We start from the raw sequence: 24,004 nt of genomic DNA, 5'->3' as shown, positions 1-24,004 counted from the left end.
TAAGTGACCTTGACACTACCCGGAACCAGCTGACGGTGCTGGACCCAGGCTGGGCAGGAGGGAGTACCCGTGACAAAGACACTGCCGAGAACCAGCTGACGGTGCTGGAACCCGGATGCGTTGCCTATTCAAGATTGTCTTCCTAGAGCCCCAACTAGCAGTGTTGGAGCAAAGGGTAAGCAGGGGGAGCAGAGTGTAGGCCGAAGCCAGCACTGGAGGCAGCTTTGTGTCTGAGTTGCGTTTGCAGGACACGTTGCCGTCTGCACAGTGGGGGAACAGCTGGCGTTGCTGAACCCCACTGACACAATGGCGGGTGTTTTTCTCTGTGCAGCCTGCACTTCCAGGCACCAACTGGCGGTGTTAGAGCCCAGGGTCTGCAGGAGGAGCAGAGTGTAGGCTGAAGCCTAGTAGAACCAATTTCAAAGGTAACCTTTAACCCTCCCTCAGGTGTTACAATGTAGAAGAGCCACACCTTGTGCAGCAGTAATGCTCCACAAGTGAAAGGTTGCTCTTTAAAATTTGCTCATTGCACACGCTGAATGAAAGACCTACACAATTTTGCCCATTATACAGTAAAACTGTATTGGAGGCGTGACTTGTCTTTTTAAGGAGACGCAGCACAGGTGTCCAAAATAACGCTTTGGTGCTGGGCGCAGCCTCCTGAGCGTTGTTATTTGCTGTACAGGAGTTGGCGCTTTTGTTATCCCTTGGCCATGCGCTGTGAGCGCTGCCTGTCTTCTCACCTCATTTCATGTCGGCCTGTGCGGTTAGCGATGGCCAGGAATCCCAGACCCGCAGTGTCTATTCATAAAGTCACACTGCAGGGCTGGGATTCATGGCCTTGCGCAGTAAATATGTTTGCCGCTCACTCATGTCCTTACACCTGCTTCAGACTGGGCGGCCTCAGCTGATCCCTTATCGCATGCTATGGCCATGAGGCCGCACAGTCTGAAGAAGGCGAAGACAGGCGAAGATATGCACTGCTCTTGCCCATCAATCACACCCTCGCAGTCAAAATAAGTAAGACAACGAGGGGTGTTGTGTCGGGCAGGGCGGACGCACAGGCACAGGCAGCCAACCAACGATGTCAGAAGATGGCCAGCGTTACCAATGGGGGTGCTGCGTGTCATTTGAAAAGGAAAGTCACACCTCAGGGACAGTGTAATGGTCTCTAATGAGACACATTTTGTACGTGTTTGTTGAGTTCGACGTGGGTAAGGAGAAAAAGTCAGCCACCTTGTACAAATGCAGCATTACTGCTGTACAAGGTGGCTGTTATACAAAGAAACACCTGGGGGGGGGGCAGGGTCCCTTTAATTTCAGTTCAGGTGCCTGCGTGGCGTTTGCAGGACACGTTGCCGGCTACACAGCAGGGCAACAGTGTTATGACCTGGTGGACAATAATGGACCTGGTGGTTAAGAGCACACGGAATGACCTGATAGTTACTAATAATACAGAACAAGCTCTGAGACGTGGGAACTCTGCTGACCGCAATCCCTAATCCTATCACACACACTAGAAATAGTCGTGGATTGCTCCTAACTAGTGTTGAGCATTCCGATACCGCAAGTATCGGGTATCGGCCGATATTTGCGGTATCGGAATTCCGATACCGAATTCCGATATTTCCCGCATATCAGATACCGTAATCGGAAGTTCCCAGAATTCAAAACTGCACGCAGCAGCCAATGAGGAATGAATAAAAGTGTGGGCACATCCTGTTTAGCATGGTGGGCATGTAAGTACTGGCAAGGCTGGGATTGGCTGCTGAAATGATGTCACTCTGCACTATAAAAAAGCGCTGCCGCCATTTTGCGCTCACTCTGCTGTGATTTCAGTTAGGGACAGGACGCTGTGTTCTAACTGAGGGCCAGTTGAGCTTGCTAATTGCTTTATTTTCCTTTCCAAAGGCTAATTTAGCAAAACGCTGTGTGTTCTTCACTGTTCACCTTGCTCTTGCCTTGCAGCGCTGTTTTAACAGCGTTCTGCAAGGTCTCTGTGTGTGTGTGTGTGTGCAGCTCACTCTGTAGTCTGTGTGCAGCCATATACCCGGTTGTATTCAGCTCAGGGGGGGTTCACACTGCCTCACACAGTTGTTCTTTTTTGCTCTTAGTGCAGCCTGCTGCACATTTTTTCTCAAATTTCCTATTAGTGTTTTTCCACCAGTCTCCAGCTCTATTGTGGAAAAACACTACATAGGATAACCTAGAGGGGGGTTTTTGGGCCTTGCAGCGCCGTTTACGGCTGTCTGCACGGTCTCCGTGTGAGCCCAGCTCGCCCTGTAGTCTGTGTGCAGCCATAGCCGGTTGGATTCAGCTCAGGGTTCGTTACTGGCTCATACCTTGAGAAAAATTTTCCTTTTTTTCAAATAGTGCAGCCTGTTTAAAATTTGAAAAAAAAAATTCCTATTAGTTTCTTTCCACTCGTATCCAGCTAAATAGTGGAAAAACACTATATAGGATAACCTAGAGGAGGGTTTTTTGGCCTTGCAGCGCCGTTTACGGCTGTCTGCACGGTCTCCGTGTGAGCCCAGCTCGCCCTGTAGTCTGTGTGCAGCTATAGCCGGTTGGATTCAGCTCAGGGTTCGTTACTGGCTCATACCTTGCGAAAAATTTTCCTTTTTTTTCAAATAGTGCAGCCTGTTTAAAATTTGACAAAAAAAAATCCTATAAGTGTCTTTCCACTCGTATCCAGCTAAATAGTGGAAAAACACTATATAGGATAACCTAGAGGAGGGTTTTTTGGCCTTGCAGCGCCGTTTACGGCTGTCTGCACGGTCTCCGTGTGAGCCCAGCTCGCCCTGTAGTCTGTGTGCAGCCATAGCCGGTTGGATTCAGCTCAGGGTTCGTTACTGGCTCATACCTTGAGAAAAATTTTCCTTTTTTTGAAATAGTGCAGCCTGTTTAAAATTTGAAAAAAAAAAAATTCCTATTAGTGTCTTTCCACCAGTCTCCAGCTCAATTGTGGAAAAACACTACATAGGATAACCTAGAGGTTTTTTTGGGGGCCTTGCAGCGCCGTTTACGGCTGTCTGCACGGTCTCTGTGTGAGCGCAGCTCGCCCTGTAGTCTGTGTGCAGCCATAGCCGGTTGGATTCAGCTCAGGGTGCGTTACTGCCTCATACCTTGAAAAACAATTTCCTTTTTTTCAAATAGTGCAGCCAGTTTAAAATTTGAAAAAAAAAATTCCTATTAGTGTCTTTCCATTTGTATCCAGCTAAATAGTGGAAAAACACTATATAGGATAACCTAGAGGAGGGTTTTTTGGCCTTGCAGCGCCGTTTACGGCTGTCTGCACGGTCTCCGTGTGATTTAAACTAGCTCTGTAGCCCGATCTGCACCAAAAAAAAAGTTAAGTTCACCAAACACAACTTAACACTTGTGTAGGCCACATTTGAAAAATAATAAAGTTTAGTCCACAATTTACAACATTAGTGTTTCTTACACCTGTTAGGAGGAGCATTACAGGAATAAGCACACTAAGGCCTTAGTACTTTTCTGCTTATCTTTATCTGTCAACCAAGATGAAGAGGGCAGGGAGTAAGGCACGTGGGCGTGGGCGCGGAGCAGGGAGAGGAGCAGGGAGAGGACGTGGTGATTCTGTGCCTGCTGCGGGCGCCGGTGACTCGTCGTCACTCAGTTTCAGCAGGGAACAGTCCTTCATGCGCAGCTTTGTCGGAGAGCGCCGTGCACCGCTGCTGCGTGAAGACCAAATTGAAGCCGTTGTCGGGTGGATGGCAGCTAACGCCTCGGCATCGACTTCAGTTAGTGCCACATCCTCTCAGGCACAGAGCACTGGAGAGCAGCCATCTGTCTCTTCACCACCTGCCAAATTGGCCAGGCAGTCAGAGAGCCCAGGACAGGAGCCGTCTCTACTTCTGTTCTCTGAATCTCTTGGCTTGGAAACAGGGGGCCAGCCAAGCAGCATTGGAGAAATGGAAGAAGAGGCAGTGTGCAGTGATGCCCAACACCTTTTTCTCTCTGACTCTGAAGAGGCAGGTGGGCCAGTGCCTCCGGTGACCACAGCGCAGTACGCATCTGATGATGAAACTCAGGTGCCGCTTTCTCGTGCGTACTGTGCTGCTGAGACTACCCAGGAGGAGCAGTTGGTGGCAGAGGGTAGTGGAGATGATGAGGTCCTTGACCCATCGTGGCGTGAGGAACAGGAAGGTGGTGGGAGCAGCTCAGAGGAAGAGCTTCCTCTTACGGGCCAAAGAGGGAGAGGGAGGGGGAAGACTGCGGAGCCTGTAGCCTCCACTTTGGCACCCGTTAGGAGCCTGTCTCTTTCCAAAGCCAAAAAGGGCGCTCCCAAGACTTGCAGTGCCTGGTCCTTTTTTGACACAGTTGCAGATGACATTTGTTTTGTCAAATGCAAGCTGTGTCATCATAAAGTAAAAAGAGGGAAAAATGTCAGCAACCTCAATACCACAAATATGTGGAAACATGTGCGGACCAGGCACGCGGTGGAGTTACAGAAACACACTGAAGATGTAGGCCAACCAACAGCGGCAGCTACCACCTCTTCAGCTCGTGTTGCCTCTTCCTCCAGCTCACGCACAGCTGGTTTGGCTTCCTCCCAGAGACCTTGTGTAATTCCACCCACAGCACCACCTTCCCAGTCATCCTCACACTCCCAGTCTACTCTACAGCCATCGGTAGTACAGGCATGGGAGAAAAGGCGGGCATTCTCGGCCAACCACCCCCGAGCACAGGCTCTGAATGCAGGCATTGCCAAACTGTTGTCCCTGGAAATGCTCTCGTTCAGGCTGGTGGAGACTGACAGCTTCCGTGACTTGATGGCATTGGCAGTCCCACAGTACAAGGTGCCCAGCCGCTTTTACTTCAGCAGGCAGGCTGTCCCTGCCCTGCACAGGCATGTTGAGGCAAACATAAAACATGCGCTACTGAACGCCATCAGTAGCAAGGTCCACCTCACCACCGATGCGTGGACCAGTCAGCATGGACAGGGGCGATATGTTTCCCTCACTGCCCATTGGGTTAATGTTGTTGAGCCAGGTACAGATCGTGCGAGTGGCGCAGGACGTGTCCTGCCCACTCCAAGGATTGCAGGAATCCAGTCTGTACGCATCGACTCCTCCTCTTACACCAGTTCCTCTGATTCCTCTCTGCAGGATCCGTCACAGTCCACCCCCACATGGACCCGTGAACGTTTACCTATGACCGACATGAGCACAGCCGTGGCCAAACGTCAGCAGGCCGTCTTGAAACTAGTTTAATTGGGGCATCGAAGCCACACAGCGCAGGAGCTCTGGAATGCCATAAAGCAGGAGAGCGATGTGTGGTTACTGCCAGCGAATCTCCAGCCAGGCATGGTAGTGTGTGACAATGGCCGAAATCTGGTGGCAGCTTTGGCCCTTGGCAACCTCACTCACATCCCATGTCTGGCACATGTGCTCAATTTGGTTGTGCAGAGTTTTCTGAGGGACTATCCGGATCTTGATGCCCTGCTGCACAAGGTCCGCCTAGAGTGTGCTCACTTGCGGCGTTCCAGCTTGGCCAGATCCCGCATTGCTGCTCTGCAGCGCCGATTCCGCCTTCCGGAACACCGCATCATATGTGACCTACCTACCCAGTGGAATTCCACGTTACATATGTTGGAGCGGTTGTGTGAGCAGCAGCAAGCAGTTATGGAGTACCAGCTGCATCAGGCGCAAAGAAGTCGCAGTCAGCGCCGATCAGACTTCACAACCACAGAGTGGGCCACTATGAAGGACGTCTGCCAGGTTTTGCGTCCTTTTGATTATTCCACGCGGATGGCAAGTGCAGATGATGCACTAGTCAGCATGACTGTCCCCCTTATCTGCCTGCTTCAGCAAACTTTGCAAGGGTTAAGGGATGATGTGGTGGAAGAGGTGGAGGATGAGGAGTCACCTTTTCCATCAGCTTCTGGAGAGTCAGCGCCACGTGGTTCCTCACAAAGGGGTACGCAGGGGCCAATTTGTGAGGAGGATGAGGAGGAGTCAATGGAGGAGGAAGAGCTCCGTCCAGAGGAGGGAGCGACACAATTGTCCAGTGGTCAGTGTGTACAGCGAGGGTGGGGTGATGACGAGCGGGCAGAGATCATGTCTCAAGCAGGGGACAGCGTTTCTGGGCCAGTTGGCACTCTGCAGCACATGGTGGATTTCATGCTGCAGTGCCTGAGAAACGACCGCCGCATCGACCACATTCTCAACATGCCTGATTATTGGGTGTTCACCCTCCTCGATCCTCGCTACCGGGACAACGTCCAAAACCTCATCCCTGCGTTGACCCGGGAGCGTAAATTGCGGGAGTACCACGACACACTGGTGAATTCCATCATCTTCTCCTGTCCAACTGAGAGGAGTGCTGCTAGTGCTTTACAAAGCAGCTCAGTGCGTCGAGGCAGTGGGGGAGGCTCTGCCCAAAGAGGGAGCAGAAGCAGTGCCTCTGCCCAAGGCAAGCCCAGTATGGCACAACTCTGGCACACTTTTGTGTGCCCGCCCCAAATGTCTACACCATCACCGGCGGCTCCAGTCAGCAGGAGGCAACGGTTCCGTCAGATGGTGACAGACTACATGGCTTGCCCTCTTACTGTACTCCCAGACGGCTCTTCCCCGTTCAAGTTTTGGGTCTCTAAGCTGGATACATGGCCAGAGCTAAGCCAGTATGCATTGGAGGTGCTGGCTTGCCCTGCGGCTAGTGTCTTATCGGAACGTGTCTTTAGTGCCGCAGGTGGTGTACTAACAGACCGTCGCATGCGACTATCCTCCGATAACGTTGACCGGCTTACTTTCCTGAAAATGAACCAGGCCTGGATCTCGCAGGAATTTGCCACTCCTCTGCCTGATTAAGTAATTGGGTGTCATCCAGGTCTCCTGCTGTGTTCATCTTTCTACCACCTGAACTGCTATTCCTGGGCTCCAACACCGCCAGTTGCGGCTCAGAAGTGCAGGCTGCACAGTAAAAACATACGACCCAGTGTTATTGGGTTTCAGTAACGTCAGCTGATCCCCAGCTGTGTAGCCGGCAATGTGTCCTGCGACCGCCACGCTGGCACAACAACCTAAATGTAAGGGAACCTGTCCCCCCCCCGTCGTTTGTTACTGAAAGAGCCATCTTGTGCAGCAGTAATGCTGCACAAGGAAAAGGTAGCTCTTTTTTTTTAGCTCTTTGCACACGCAGAACTTAACACTTATAAAATGTGTTCACTGATACCGTTATACCGTCCCGGAGCTGGGACTTTCCTTCGTAATGTGACGCAGCACAGCCGTCATTCCTACCCCCTTGGTGCCATGCGCTGCCTCCTCAGCGTTGTTTTAAGCTGTCACGGAGCCTGCGCTGTTCTGTTATCCCTTGGGCATGCCCTATTTGCGCTGCCTGTCTTCTGACATAATTTGGTGTCAGGCTGGCTGCGCCTGTGCGGCCGCGGTGCCCGAGATCCCGCCTCGCAGTGTCTTCTGATTGAGTCACACTGCGGGCCTGGGATCCATGGGCATGCGCAGTGCATATCTTCCCCTCGGGCTCTCGCTCATTTCCCTCCGCCTTCTTTAGACTGTGCGCCGTCAGCTGATCCCTAGCATGCCACGGCCGTGACACCGCACAGTCTGAAGAAGAGGGAAGGAGGGGAGTGAGAGTCGAGGTTATGCACTGTGCATGCCCATGGTTCCAAGGCCCGCAGTGGGATTACGTTAGATGAGACTGCGAGGTGGGATCTGGAGCAGCGTGGACGCACAGGCACTGACAGCCTGACACCAAATTATGTCAGAAGACAGGCAGCGCTAATTGGGCATGGCCAAGGGCTAACAGAACAGCGCAGGCTCCGTGACAGCTTAAAACAACGCTGAGGAGGCAGCGCACGGCATCAAGGGGATAGGAATGACAACTGTGCTGTGTCCCATTACGAAGGAAATTCGCACCTCCGGAACGGTTTAACGGTATAAAGGGACACATTTTTAGTGTTTACTTCGGTGTTTGCAAGGAGCATAATTAAAAGAGCAACCTTTTCCTTTTGCATCCTTAGTGCTGCACAACATGGCTCTTTCAGCTACAAACGTCTTGGGGGGGGGTTAAAGGTTTCCTTTCAACTTGCTCCAATCAGGCTTCGGCCTACACTCTGTTCCTCTGCTCCTCCTGCTGTCCCTGGGCTCTAACACCGCCAGTTGGTGCCTGGAAGTGCTGTGTGCACAGTCAACAGTCGCTCCTCTGTTATTGGGGTTCAGTAACGTCAGCTGATCCCCAGCTGTGTGTGCGGCAATACCTCCAATCTGCTCCTCCTGCTGTCCCTGGGCTCTAACACCGCCAGTTGGTGCCTGGAAGTGCTGTGTGCACAGTCAACAGTCGCTCCTCTGTTATTGGGGTTCAGTAACGTCAGCTGATCCCCAGCTGTGTGTGCGGCAATACCTCCAATCTGCTCCTCCTGCTGTCCCTGGGCTCTAACACCGCCAGTTGGTGCCTGGAAGTGCTGTGTGCACAGTCAACAGTCGCTCCTCTGTTATTGGGGTTCAGTAACGTCAACTGATCCCCAGCTGTGTATCCGGCAACGTGTCATGCGACCGCCACGCTGGCACAACTAAAATGTAAGGGGACCTGTCCCCCCCCCCCCTAGGTGTTTGTTACTGAAAGAGCCACCATGTGCAGCACTAATACTGCACAAGGGAAAGGTCGCTCTTGAAATTATGCTCCTTGCAAACGCTGAACTACACACTCATGTAATGTGTCCCCTCACACCGTCCAACCGTCCCGGAGGTGGGACTTTCCTTTGTAATGTGACGCAGCACAGCCGTCATTGCTACCCCCTTGGCACCGTGCGCTGCCTCCTTAGCGTTGTTTGATTCCGTCATGGACCCTGCGCTGTTATGTTATCCCTTGGCCATGCACAGTTTGCGCTGCACGTCCTCTGACATCATTTGTTGTCGTCCTGGCTGCGCCTGTGCGTCCACGCTGCCCGAAATCACACCTCGCAGTGTCGTCTAATGTGATCCCACAGTGGGCCTGGTATCCATGGCCATGCGCAGTGCATATACAAGCCTCTCACTCCCCTTCTTCACGCTTCTTCAGACTAGGCGGCGTCAGCTGATCCCTAATAGCATGCCACGGCCGTGACGCCGCACAGTCTGAAGAAGCAGGAAGGAGGTGAGTGAGAGGCGATGATATGCACTGCGCATGCCCATGGATCCCTGGCCCGCAGTGGGACTACATTAGATGACACTGCAAGGTTGGATCTCGGGCAGCTTGGACGCACAGGCACTGCCAGCCTGACACCTACATGATGTCAGAAGACGGGCACCGCTAACTGTGCATGGCCAAGGGATAACATTACAGCGCGGGCTCCGTGACAGAACCAAACAACGTTGAGGAGGTGGCGCCCGGCACCAAGGGGGTTGGAATGACGGCTGTGCTGTGTCACATTACAAAGGAAAGTCCCACTTCCGGGATGGTTTGACGGTGTGAGGGGACACATTATATGAGTGTGTACTTCAGCGTTTGCAAGGAGCATAATTTTCGGAACAACCATTTTCCATGTGCAGTATTACTGCTGTACAAGATGGCTCTTTCAGCAACAAATGCCTGGGGGGGGGGGGTTAAAGGTTCCCTTTCAACTTGCTCCACTGCAGGCTTCGGCCTACACTCTGCTCCTCTTTGATTCCCTGGGTTTCAACACTGTCAGTTGCCACCTGGAAGTGTTGTCTACACAGAAAAAACACTAGGTGATGTGTCAGTGGGGTTCAGCACCGCCAGCTGTTCCCCTGCTGTGTAGTCGGCAACGTGTCCAGCACAAGTCACGCTGGCACAACAGAACAAAAGCTGCCACCAGTGCAGGCTTCGGCCTACACTCTGCTCCTCTCCTCCTCCTGCTGACCCTGGGCTCAAACACCGCTAGTTTTTGCCCGGAAGTGCTAGCTGCACAGAGAAAAACACCAGCCAATGTGTTAGTGGGGTTCAGCAACGCCAGCTGTTCCCCTGCTGTGTAGCCGGCAACGTGACCTGCAAACGCCATGCAGGCACAGGAACTGAAATTAAAAAGGGAACCTGGCCCCACCCCCCCAGGTGTTTCTATGTATAACAGCCACCTAGTACAGCAGTACTGCTGCATTTGTACAAGGTGGCTGACTTTTTCTCCTTGCCCACGTGGAACTCAACACGTACAAAATGTGTCTCATTGAGACCATTCCACTGTCCCTGAGGTGTGACTTTCCTTTGTAATGATACGCAGCACCCCCCTTGGTAGCGTTTCCCGTCTTTTGTCATCATGGTTAGCTGGCTGCGCCTGTGCATCCGCCCTGCTAGAAACAACGCCCCTCGTTGTCATATTTATTTTGTCAGCGAGGGTGTGGTTTATGGGCACGAGCAGTGCATATGTTCGCCTGTCTTAACTCATCTCCTTCCGCCTTCTTCAGACTGTGCGGCCTCCTGGCCGTGGTAGGCGATAAGGGATCAGCTGAGGCCGCCCAGTCTGGAGCAGGTGTAAGGACATGTGTAAGCGGCAAACCTATTTACTGCACAAGGCCACGAATCCCAGCCACGCAGTGTGATTTTTTGAAAACACACTGTGGGTCTGGGATTCATGTCCATCGCTAACCGCAACGGCCGACATGAAATGAGGTCAGAAGACAGGAAGCGCTCACAGCGCATGGCCAAGGGATCACAATAGCGCAGACTCCTGTACAGCAAATAACAACGCTCAGGAATCTGCGCCCAGTACCTAGGTGCAAATTTTGACACCTGTGCTGCGTCTCGTTAAAAAGACAAGTCACGCCTCCACAACTGTTTGACAGTATAATGGGCTAAATAGTGTACGTGTTTTAGTCAGCGTGTGCAAGGAGCAAAACAAATAGAGCAACCTTTTACTTGTGCAGCATTAATGCTGCACAAGGTGTGGCTCTTGTACCTTGCAACACCTGAGGGGGGTTAAAGGTAACCTTTGAAATTGGTTCAACTAGGCTTCGGCCTACACTCTGCTCCTCTACTCCTCCTGCTGACCCTGGGCTCAAACACCGCTAGTTTTTGCCCGGAACTGCTAGCTGCACAGAGAAAAACACCAGCCAATGTGTTAGTGGGGTTCAGCACCGCCAGCTGTTCCCCTGCTGTGTAGTCGGCAACGTGTCCAGCACAAGCCATGCTGGCACAACAGAACAAAAGCTGCCACCAGTGCAGGCTTCGGCCTACACTTTGCTCCTCTCCTCCTCCTGCTGACCCTGGGCTCAAACAACGCCAGTTTCTGCCCGGACATGCTAGCTGCACAGAGAAAAACACCAGCCAATGTGTTAGTGGGGTTCAGCACCGCCAGCTGTTCCTCTGCTGTGTAGTCGGCATCGTGTCCAGCACAAGCCACGCTGGCACAACTGACCAAAAGCTGCCACCAGTGCAGGCTTCGGCCTACACTTTGCTCCTCTCCTCCTCCTGCTGACCCTGGGCTCAAACAACGCCAGTTTCTGCCCGGACATGCTAGCTGCACAGAGATAAAAAAAACAGCCAATGTGTTAGTGGGGTTCAGCACCGCCAGCTGTTCCCCTGCTGTGTAGCTGGCAACGTGTCCTGCAAACGCCACGTAGGCACATGAACTGAAATTGAAGGGAGCCTGCCCCCCACCCCCCAGGTGTTTCTATGTATAACAGCCACCTTGTACAGCAGTACTGCTGCATTTGTACAAGGTGGCTGACTTTTTCTCCTTGCACACGTGGAACTCAACAAGTACAAAATGTGTCTCATTACAGACCATTACAATGTCCCTGAGGTGTGACTTTCCTTTTTAATGACACGCAGCACCCCCATTGTTAGCGCTGCCCGTCTCCTGACATCATTGGTTGGCTGGCTGTGCCTGTGCGTCCCCCCTGCCCGACACAACGCCCCCCGTTGTCTCATATATTTTGACTGCGAGGGTGTGATTGATGGGCACGAGCAGTGCATATGTTCCCCTGTTTTCACTCCCCTCCTTCCGCCTTCTTCTGACTGTGCGGCCTCATGGCCGCGGCATGCGATAAGGGATCAGCTGAGGCCGCCCAGTCTGAAGCAGGTGTAAGGACATGTGTGAGCGGCGAACATATTTACTGCACAAGGCCACGAATCCCAGCACCGCAGTGTGACTTTAGGAAAAGCCACTGTGGGTCTGGGATTTATGGCCATCGTTAACCGCACCGGCCAACATGAAATGAGGTCATGAGACGGCCTGCACTAACAGGGTATTGCCAAGGGATAACACAAGAGCGCAGTTTCCTGTACTGCAAATAACAACGGTAAGGAATCTGCGCACAGCACCTAGGTGTAAATTTGTACACCTGTGCTGCGTCACCTTAAAAAGACTAGTAGTCACGCCTCCACTACTGTTTGACAGTATAATGGGCTAAATAGTGTACGTGTTTAATTCAGCGTGTGCAAGGAGCAAAATTAAATAGAGCAACCTTTGACTTGTGCATCATTAATGCTGTTCAAGGTGTGGCTCTTGTACCTTGCAACACCTGAGGGGGGGGTTAAAGGTAACCTTTGAAATTGGTTCAACTAGGCTTCGGCCTACACTCTGCTCCTCTACTCCTCCTGCTGACCCTGGGCTCAAACACCGCTAGTTTTTGCCCGGAAATGCTAGCTGCACAGAGAAAAACACCAGCCAATGTGTTAGTGGGGTTCAGCACCGCCAGCTGTTCCCCCGCTGTGTAGCCGGCATCGTGTCCAGCACAAGCCACGCTGGCACAACCGACCAAAAGCTGCCACCAGTGCAGGCTTCGGCCTACACTTTGCTCCTCTCCTCCTCCTCCTGCTGACCCTGGGCTCAAACACCGCTAGTTTTTTCCCGGAACTGCTAGCTGCACAGAGAAAAACACCAGCCAATGTGTTAGTGGGGTTCAGCACCGCCAGCTGTTCCCCCGCTGTGTAGCCGGCATCGTGTCCAGCACAAGCCACGCTGGCACAACCGACCAAAAGCTGCCACCAGTGCAGGCTTCGGCCTACACTTTGCTCCTCTCCTCCTCCTCCTGCTGACCCTGGGCTCTAACACCGCTAGTTTTTGCCCGGACATGCAATCTGCACAGAGAAAAACACCAGTCAATGTGTCAGTGGGGTTCAGCAACGCCAGCTGTTCCCCTGCTGTGTAGCTTGCAACGTGACCTGCAAACGCCACGCAGGCACATGAACTGAAATTGAAGGGAGCCAGCCCCCCACCCACAGGTGTTTCTATGTATAACAGCCACCTTGTACAGCAGTACTGCTGCATTTGTACAAGGTGGCTGACTTTTTCTCCTTGCCCACGTGGAACTCAACACGTACAAAATGTGTCTCATTAGAGACCATTACAATGTCCCTGAGGTGTGACTTTCCTTTGTAATGACACGCAGCACCACCCTTGTTAGCGCTGCCCGTCTTTTGACATCATTGGTTAGCTGGCTGCGCCTGTGCATCTCCCCTGCTCGAAACAACGCCCCTCGGTGTCTTATTTTTTTGGACAGCGAGGGTGTGATTGATGGGCATGTGCAGTGCATATGTTTGCCTGTGTTCACTCATCTCCTTACGCCTTCTTCAGACTGGGTGTCCTCATGGCCGCGGCAGGCGATAAGGGATCAGATGAGGCCGCCCAGTCTGAAGCAGGTGTAAGGACATGTGTGAGCGGCAAACATATTTAGTGCACCAGGGCACGAATCCCAGCACCGCAGTGTGATTTTTTAAAAACACACTGTGGGTCTGGGATTCATGTCCATCGCTAACCGCAACGGCCAACATGAAATGAGGTCATAAGACAGGAAGCGCTCACAGCGCATGGCCAAAGGATCACAAGAGCGCAGACTCCTGTACAGCAACTAACAACGCTCAGGAAGCTTCGCCCATGCAAAAAGGTGTTGTTTTCGACACCTGTGCTGCTTTTCTTTAAAAAGACAAGTCACGCCTCCACTACTGATTAACAGTATAATGGGCTAAATAGTCTACGTGTTGCATTCAGCTTGTGCAAGTAGAAAAATTAATAGAGCAACCTTTTACTTGTGCAGCATTAATGCTGCAGAAGGAGTGGCTCTTGTACTTTGTAACACCTGAGGGGGGGTTAAAGGTAACCTTTGAAATTGGTTCAACTAGGCTTCGGCCTACACTCTGCTCCTCTCCTCCTCCTGCTGACCCTGGGCTCTAACAACGCTAGTTTTTGCCCGGAAATGCTAGCTGCACAGAGAAAAACACCAGCCAATGTGTTAGTGGGGTTCAGCACCGCCAGCTGTTCCCCCGCTGTGTAGCCGGCATCGTGTCCAGCACAAGCCACGCTGGCACAACCGACCAAAAGCTGCCACCAGTGCAGGCTTCGGCCTACACTTTGCTCCTCTCCTCCTCCTCCTGCTGACCTTGGGCTCAAACACCGCTAGTTTTTGCCCGGAAATGCTAGCTGCACAGAGAAAAACACCAGCCAATGTGTTAGTGGGGTTCAGCACCGCCAGCTGTTCCCCTGCTGTGCAGCTTGCAACGTGACCTGCAAACGCCACGCAGGCACATGAACTGAAATTGAAGGGAGCCTGGCCCCCACCCCCAGGTGTTTCTATGTATAACAGCCACCTTGTACAGCAGTACTGCTGCATTTGTACAAGGTGGCTGATGTTTTCTCCTTGCCCACGTGGAACTCAACACGTACAAAATGTGTCTCTTTGAGACCATTCCACTGTCCCTGAGGTGTGACTTTCCTTTCTAATGATACGCAGCACCCCCCTTGGTAGCGCTTCCCGTCTTCTGACATCATTGGTTGGCTACTTGCGCCTGTTCGTCCGCCCTGCCTGAATAAAATGCTCCTCGTTGTCTTAATTATTTTGACTGCGAGGGTGTGATTGATGGGCACGAGCAGTGCATATCTTCGCCTGTCTTAACTCATCTCCTTCCGCCTTCTTCAGACTGTGCAGCCTCATGGCCGCGGCATGCGAGAAGGGATCAGCAGAGGCCGCCCAGTCTGAAGCAGGTGTAAGGACGTGTGTGAGCGGCCAAAATATTTACTGCTCAAGGCCACGAATCCCAGCACCGCAGTGTGGCTTTATGAAAAGACACTGGGGGTCTGGGATTTATGGCCATCGTTAACCGCACAGGCCAACATGAAATGATGTCATAAGATGGGCAGCGCTAACAGGGCATTGCCAAGGGATAACACAAGAGCGCAGACTCCTGTACAGCAACTAACAACGCTCAGGAAGCTGCGCCCATGCAAAAAGGTGTTGTTTTCGACACCTGTGCTGCTTTTCTTTAAAAAGACAAGTCACGCCTCCACTACTGATTAACAGTATAATGGGCTAAATAGTCTACGTGTTGCATTCAGCTTGTGCAAGTAGAAAAATTAATAGAGCAACCTTTTACTTGTGCAGCATTAATGCTGCAGAAGGAGTGGCTCTTGTACTTTGTAACACCTGAGGGGGGGTTAAAGGTAACCTTTGAAATTGGTTCAACTAGGCTTCGGCCTACACTCTGCTCCTCTCCTCCTCCTGCTGACCCTGGGCTCTAACAACGCTAGTTTTTGCCCGGAAATGCTAGCTGCACAGAGAAAAACACCAGCCAATGTGTTAGTGGGGTTCAGCACCGCCAGCTGTTCCCCCGCTGTGTAGCCGGCATCGTGTCCAGCACAAGCCACGCTGGCACAACCGACCAAAAGCTGCCACCAGTGCAGGCTTCGGCCTACACTTTGCTCCTCTCCTCCTCCTCCTGCTGACCTTGGGCTCAAACACCGCTAGTTTTTGCCCGGAAATGCTAGCTGCACAGAGAAAAACACCAGCCAATGTGTTAGTGGGGTTCAGCACCGCCAGCTGTTCCCCTGCTGTGCAGCTTGCAACGTGACCTGCAAACGCCACGCAGGCACATGAACTGAAATTGAAGGGAGCCTGGCCCCCACCCCCAGGTGTTTCTATGTATAACAGCCACCTTGTACAGCAGTACTGCTGCATTTGTACAAGGTGGCTGATGTTTTCTCCTTGCCCACGTGGAACTCAACACGTACAAAATGTGTCTCTTTGAGACCATTCCACTGTCCCTGAGGTGTGACTTTCCTTTCTAATGATACGCAGCACCCCCCTTGGTAGCGCTTCCCGTCTTCTGACATCATTGGTTGGCTACTTGCGCCTGTTCGTCCGCCCTGCCTGAATAAAATGCTCCTCGTTGTCTTAATTATTTTGACTGCGAGGGTGTGATTGATGGGCACGAGCAGTGCATATCTTCGCCTGTCTTAACTCATCTCCTTCCGCCTTCTTCAGACTGTGCAGCCTCATGGCCGCGGCATGCGAGAAGGGATCAGCAGAGGCCGCCCAGTCTGAAGCAGGTGTAAGGACGTGTGTGAGCGGCCAAAATATTTACTGCTCAAGGCCACGAATCCCAGCACCGCAGTGTGGCTTTATGAAAAGACACTGGGGGTCTGGGATTTATGGCCATCGTTAACCGCACGGGCCAACATGAAATGATGTCATAAGATGGGCAGCGCTAACAGGGCATTGCCAAGGGATAACACAAGAGCGCAGACTCCTGTACAGCAAATAACAACGCTCAGGAAGCTGCGCCAAGCACCAAGGCGTTATTTTGGACACCTGTGCTGCGTCTCATCAAAAAACCAAGTCACGCATCCAGTACAGTTTGACTGTAGAATGGGGTAAATTGTGTATGTCTTTCATTCAGCGTGTGCAAGTAGACAAATTAATAGAGCAACCTTTCACTTGTGCAGCATTAATACTGCACAAGGTGTGTCTCTTGTACTTTGTAACACCTGAGGGGGGGGTTAAAGGTTTCCTTTGAAATTGGTTCAACTAGGCTTCGGCCTACACTCTGCTCCTCTCCTCCTCCTCCTGCTTCAACACGGGCTCTAACATCGCTAGTTTTTGCCCGCAAGTGCTAGCTGCACAGAGAAAAACACACGCCATTGTGTTAGTGGGGTTCAGCAACGCCAGCTGTTCCCCCAGTGTGTAGCCGGCAAAGTGTCCTGCAAACGCAACGCAGACACAAAGCTGCCTCCAGTGCAGGCTTCGGCCTACACTCATCTCCCCCTGCTTACCCTTTGCTCCAACACCGCTAGTTGGGGCTCTAGGAAGACAATCTTTAATAGGCAAGGCAACGCATCTGGGTTCCAGCACCGCCAGCTGGTTCTCGGCAGTGTTCTTGTCACAGGTACTCCCTCGTGCCAAGCCTGGTTTCAGCACCGTCAGCTGTTTCCGGGTTGTGTCAACTTCACTGAGATGCCTATGCTTGCCCCGTCGTGGTGCGGTCGAGTTAGCCAACTCCAGGGTGCCTCCAGTTTAGGAGCTTCCTATGTGGGCTGCGTGAACTGGTAGTCAAGGCTGGTTCTGTAGTGCCAGTAGGCCCAGCTCCCCCTGTAGGACTGTTGGGGTTCGGTAACTGCGGCTGCCTCGCGGCCTAGCTGTTCTCTCCTCTCCTGTGGGCCTTGGGGTCCACCACCTGGTTCCAGCACCGTCAGCTGGTTCTGGGCCGAGCCTTTGGCTTAGGTGCCTCCTCCTGGGTATCCGAGTTCCGCCAACGCCAGGCGGTCCTTGGTAGTGCTTTTAAGCGCGGGCACCTACAGCTTAGTAACCGGGTTCCAGCACCGTCAGCTAGTCCTCGGTCGTGCCATTGGCTCTTGCACACTGGGGCAACGCATCCGGGTTCCAGCACCGCCAGCTGGTTCTCGGCAGTGTTTTTGTCACAGGTACTCCCTCGTGCCAAACCTGGTTTCAGCACCGTCAGCTGTTTCCGGGTTGTGTCAAGCTCACTGAGACACCTATGCTTGCCTCGTCGTGGTGCGGTCGGGTTAGCCAACTCCAGGGTGCCTCCAGTTTAGGAGCTTCCTATGTGGGCTGCGTGAACTGGTAGTCAAGGCTGGTTCTGTAGTGCCAGTAGGCCCAGCTCCCCCTGTAGGACTGTTGGGGTTCGGTAACTGCGGCTGCCTCGCGGCCTAGCTGTTCTCTCCTCTCCTGTGGGCCTTGGGGTCCACCACCTGGTTCCAGCACCGTCAGCTGGTTCCGGGCCGAGCCTTTGGCTTAGGTGCCTCCTCCTGGGTATCCGAGTTCCGCCAACGCCAGGCGGTCCTTGGTAGTGCTTTTAAGCGCGGGCACCTACAGCTTAGTAACCGGGTTCCAGCACCGTCAGCTAGTCCTCGGTCGTGCCATTGGCTCTTGCACACTGGGGCAACGCATCCGGGTTCCAGCACCGCCAGCTGGTTCTCGGCAGTGTTTTTGTCACAGGTACTCCCTCGTGCCAAACCTGGTTTCAGCACTGTCAGCTGTTTCCGGGTTGTGTCAAGCTCACTGAGACACCTATGCTTGCCTCGTCGTGGTGCGGTCGGGTTAGCCAACTCCAGGGTGCCTCCAGTTTAGGAGCTTCCTATGTGGGCTGCGTGAACTGGTAGTCAAGGCTGGTTCTGTAGTGCCAGTAGGCCCAGCTCCCCCTGTAGGACTGTTGGGGTTCGGTAACTGCGGCTGCCTCGCGGCCTAGCTGTTCTCTCCTCTCCTGTGGGCCTTGGGGTCCACCACCTGGTTCCAGCACCGTCAGCTGGTTCCGGGCCGAGCCTTTGGCTTAGGTGCCTCCTCCTGGGTATCCGAGTTCCGCCAACGCCAGGCGGTCCTTGGTAGTGCTTTTAAGCGCGGGCACCTACAGCTTAGTAACCGGGTTCCAGCACCGTCAGCTAGTCCTCGGTCGTGCCATTGGCTCTTGCACACTGGGGCAACGCATCCGGGTTCCAGCACCGCCAGCTGGTTCTCGGCAGTGTTTTTGTCACAGGTACTCCCTCGTGCCAAACCTGGTTTCAGCACCGTCAGCTGTTTCCGGGTTGTGTCAAGCTCACTGAGACACCTATGCTTGCCTCGTCGTGGTGCGGTCGGGTTAGCCAACTCCAGGGTGCCTCCAGTTTAGGAGCTTCCTATGTGGGCTGCGTGAATTGGTAGTCAAGGCTGGTTCTGTAGTGCCAGTAGGCCCAGCTCCCCCTGTAGGACTGTTGGGGTTCGGTAACTGCGGCTGCCTCGCGGCCTAGCTGTTCTCTCCTCTCCTGTGGGCCTTGGGGTCCACCACCTGGTTCCAGCACCGTCAGCTGGTTCCGGGCCGAGCCTTTGGCTTAGGTGCCTCCTCCTGGGTATCCGAGTTCCGCCAACGCCAGGCGGTCCTTGGTAGTGCTTTTAAGCGCGGGCACCTACAGCTTAGTAACCGGGTTCCAGCACCGTCAGCTAGTCCTCGGTCGTGCCATTGGCTCTTGCACACTGGGGCAACGCATCCGGGTTCCAGCACCGCCAGCTGGTTCTCGGCAGTGTTTTTGTCACAGGTACTCCCTCGTGCCAAACCTGGTTTCAGCACCGTCAGCTGTTTCCGGGTTGTGTCAAGCTCACTGAGACACCTATGCTTGCCTCGTCGTGGTGCGGTCGGGTTAGCCAACTCCAGGGTGCCTCCAGTTTAGGAGCTTCCTATGTGGGCTGCGTGAACTGGTAGTCAAGGCTGGTTCTGTAGTTCCAGTAGGCCCAGCTCCCCCTGTAGGACTGTTGGGGTTCGGTAACTGCGGCTGCCTCGCGGCCTAGCTGTTCTCTCCTCTCCTGTGGGCCTTGGGGTCCACCACCTGGTTCCAGCACCATCAGCTGGTTCCGGGCCGAGCCTTTGGCTTAGGTGCCTCCTCCTGGGTATCCGAGTTCCGCCAACGCCAGGCGGTCCTTGGTAGTGCTTTTAAGCGCGGGCACCTACAGCTTAGTAACCGGGTTCCAGCACCGTCAGCTAGTCCTCGGTCGTGCCATTGGCTATTGCACACTGGGGCAACGCATCCGGGTTCCAGCACCGCCAGCTGGTTCTCGGCAGTGTTTTTGTCACAGGTACTCCCTCGTGCCAAACCTGGTTTCAGCACCGTCAGCTGTTTCCGGGTTGTGTCAAGCTCACTGAGACACCTATGCTTGCCTCGTCGTGGTGCGGTCGGGTTAGCCAACTCCAGGGTGCCTCCAGTTTAGGAGCTTCCTATGTGGGCTGCGTGAACTGGTAGTCAAGGCTGGTTCTGTAGTGCCAGTAGGCCCAGCTCCCCCTGTAGGACTGTTGGGGTTCGGTAACTGCGGCTGCCTCGCGGCCTAGCTGTTCTCTCCTCTCCTGTGGGCCTTGGGGTCCACCACCTGGTTCCAGCACCGTCAGCTGGTTCTCGGCAGTGTCTTTTGCTCTTGTACCTTCTGCTCCCCATCCTGGTTCCAGTACCGTCAGCTGGTTCCGGGCAGAGCCTTTGGCTTAGGTGCCTCCTTCTGGGTATCCAAGTTCCACCAACGTCAGGTGGTCCTTGGTAGTGCTTTCAGGCACGGGTACCTCCTGCTTAGTAACCGGGTTCCAGTAACGTCAGCTGGTCCTTGGTAGTTCCATTGGCTCTTGGACCTTCGGCTACCCATCCGGGTTCCAGTACCGTCAGCTGGTTCTCGGCAGTGTCTTTTGCTCTTGTACCTTCTGCTCCCCATCCTGGTTCCAGTAACGTCAGCTGGTTCCGGGCAGAGCCTTTGGCTTAGGTGCCTCCTTCTGGGTATCCAAGTTCCGCCAACGTCAGGCGGTCCTTGGTAGTGCTTTTTAGCACGGGTACCTCCTGCTTAGTAACCGGGTTCCAGTAACGTCAGCTGGTCCTCGGTAGTTCCATAGGCTCTTGAACCTTCGGGTAGCCATCCGAGTTCCAGTTCCATCAGCTGGTTCTTGGCATTTTCTCAGCCTTCTTGTACCTTCTGCTACATTTCCAAGTTGAAGACCCTAACGTTGACGACCCGGAAGACCACCCCGATGACGACGACCCGGAAGACCACCCCGATGACGACGACGACGACGACGGCGGAGACGACGACGGCGGAGACGACGACGGCTGAGACGACGACGGCGGAGATGACGACACTGGAGACGACGACCCTGGAGACGACAACATGGAAGACCGAGAAGCAGAAGAACAAGAGGCTGCAGAACAAAGAGCAGAAGAACATTAAGCATAAGACTTAATATCAGAGCAAAAGATATTATCTCAATTATATGCAGAAGAAGACTAAGCAGTGTATGGGGGTGAGTCCGTTCCTCCTCGTGGTGCCCCTGGATAAAGCCTGATGCTGCAGGCCAAACTGAACGCGGACAAATGTAACTTTTGTGACTGGCAGAACGGAAGGTGTAATCTTCCAACTTTTATAGATAACAACTACGGGAATGCCTGTCACAAATGAGAATATGATGAAGAAGTAGAATAGGAAGAATAATAACAGTGGAATAAAAAGAATATGTAGAATAGGAAGAATAATAATAGTTGAAGAAAATGAATATGAAGAATGTAATAAAAAAAAAAATATAGGTAGAAGATGAAGAAGAAGATGAATAAGGTGAAGAAGTTGATGTCAAAGATGCTGATGATGATGAAGATGAAAGTGTGGGAAAAGGAAAAAAAAGAAGGGGAAGGTCGTGGAATAGTGAAACATCAATATCTGACAAAATAAAAAAAATTTACATAGTCAATATCTTTTTCAATCCGAACGTCTTTAAAAAAAAAAAAATCATGCTATTCTATTTGATTGGACTAATCCTCATTGCCTTTAATGTCTCCGCCACCTCCCCCATACATCCTACATTATTCTTAGTTGTTTTCCTTCATGTAGAATGAACCTACAAGGAAAGAAAGGGTTTATTTTAATTCCGATATTTTGGTCCCATTGACTTGCATTGGGATCGGGTATCGGTATCGGCGATATCCGATATTTTTTGAATATCGGCCGATCCAAACCGATACCGATACTTTCCGATATCGGAAGGTATCGCTCAACACTACTCCTAACGCTCCCTATGCAACTCATCACAGCCTAAGGAACTAGCTAGCCCTAGAGATAGAAAAATAAAGCCTACCTTGCCTCAGAGAAATTCCCCAAAGGAAAAGGCAGCCCCCCACATATAATAACTGTGAGTTAAGATGAAAATTACAAACACAGAGATGAAATAGATTTAGCAAAGTGAGGCCCGACTTACTGAACAGACAGAGGATAGGAAAGGTAACTTTGCGGTCAGCACAAAAACTACAAAAAGACCACGCAGAGGGCGCAAAAAGACCCTCCGCACCAACTCACGGTGCGGAGGTGCTCCCTCTGCGTCCCAGAGCTTCCAGCAAGCAAGACAAAAATCAATAGCAAGCTGGACAGAAAAATAGCAAACCAGAGAAAAACAAGCAGGAACTTAGCTTCTGCTGGGAAGACAGGTCACAAGGACGATCCAGGAGCGAACTAGACCAATACTGGAACATTGACAGGTGGCATGGAGCAATGATCTAAGTGGAGTTAAATAGAGCAGCCAGCTAACGAATTAACCTCGTCACCTGTGGAAGGAAACCCAGAAGCCGCAGCCCCACTCACAACCACCAGAGGAAGCCCATGGACAGAACCAGCCGAAGTACCATTCATGACCACAGGAGGGAGCTTGACAACAGAATTCACAACAGTACCCCCCCTTGAGGATGGGTCACGGAACCCTCACCAGAGCCCCCAGTCCGACCAGGACGAGTCAAATGAAAGGCACGAACCAGATCGGCAGCATGACATCAGAGGCAAAGACCCAGGAATTATCTTCCTGACCATAACCCTTCCACGTGACCAGGTACTGGAGTTTCCGTCTCGAAATACGAGAATCCAAAATCTTCTCCACCACATACTCCAACTCCCCCTCAACCAACACCGGGGCAGGAGGATCAACGGATGGAACCACAGGCGCCACGTATCTCTGCAACAACGACCTATGGAATACATTATGGATGGCAAAACAAGCTGGAAGGGTCAAACGAAATGACACAGGATTGAGAACCTCAGAAATCTTATACGGACCAATGAAACGAGGCTGAAACTTAGGAGAGGAAACCTTCATAGGAACATAACGAGACGACAACCAAACCAAATCCCCAACACGAAGTCGGGGACCCACACAGCGCCGGCGGTTAGCGAAACGTTGAGCCTTCTCCTGGGACAATGTCAAATTGTCCACCACATGAGTCCAAATCTGCTGCAACCTATCCACCACAGTATCTACACCAGGACAGTCCGAAGACTCAACCTGCCCTGAAGAGAAACGAGGATGGAAACCAGAATTGCAGAAAAACGGCAACACCAAAGTAGCCGAGCTGGCCCGATTATTAAGGGCGAACTCAGCCAAAGGCAAAAAGGACACCCAATCATCCTGATCAGCAGATACAAAGCATCTCAGATATGTTTCCAAAGTCTGATTAGTTTGTTCGGTTTGGCCATTTGTCTGAGGATGGAAAGCCGAGGAAAAAGACAAATCAATGCCCATCCTAGCACAAAAGGATCGCCAAAACCTCGAAACAAACTGGGAACCTCTGTCCGAAACGATGTTCTCCGGAATGCCATGTAAACGAACCACATGCTGGAAAAACAATGGCACCAAATCAGAGGAGGAAGGCAATTTAGACAAGGGTACCAAATGGACCATCTTAGAGAAGCGATCACAAACCACCCAAATGACCGACATCTTTTGAGAGACGGGGAGATCCGAAATAAAATCCATAGAAATATGCGTCCAGGGCCTCTTCGGGACCGGCAAGGGCAAAAGCAAGCCACTGGCACGAGAACAGCAGGGCTTAGCCCGAGCACAAGTCCCACAGGACTGCACAAAAGAACGCACATCCCGCGACAAAGACGGCCACCAAAAGGATCTAGCCACCAAATCTCTGGTACCAAAGATTCCAGGATGACCAGCCAACACCGAACAATGAACCTCAGAGATAACTCTACTAGTCCATTTATCAGGGACAAACAGTTTCTCCGCTGGGCAACGGTCAGGTCTATCAGCCTGATATTTTTGCAGCACCCGCCGCAAATCAGGGGAGATGGCAGACAAAATTACCCCCTCTTTGAGAATACCCGCCGGCTCAGGAACATCCAGAAAGTCGGGCACAAAACTCCTTGACAGGGCATCAGCCTTCACATTCTTAGAGCCCAGAAGGTACGAAACCACAAAATCAAAACGGGAGAAAAATAGCGACCAACGAACCTGTCTAGGATTCAACCGTTTGGCAGACTCGAGATAAGTCAAATTCTTGTGATCCGTCAAGACCACCACGCGATGTTTAGCTCCT

This window comes from Ranitomeya imitator, chromosome 3 (assembly GCF_032444005.1).
Source record: "Ranitomeya imitator isolate aRanImi1 chromosome 3, aRanImi1.pri, whole genome shotgun sequence".
NCBI classification, from domain to species: Eukaryota; Metazoa; Chordata; class Amphibia; order Anura; family Dendrobatidae; genus Ranitomeya; species Ranitomeya imitator.
Note: the sequence above shows the minus strand (reverse complement) of the source record.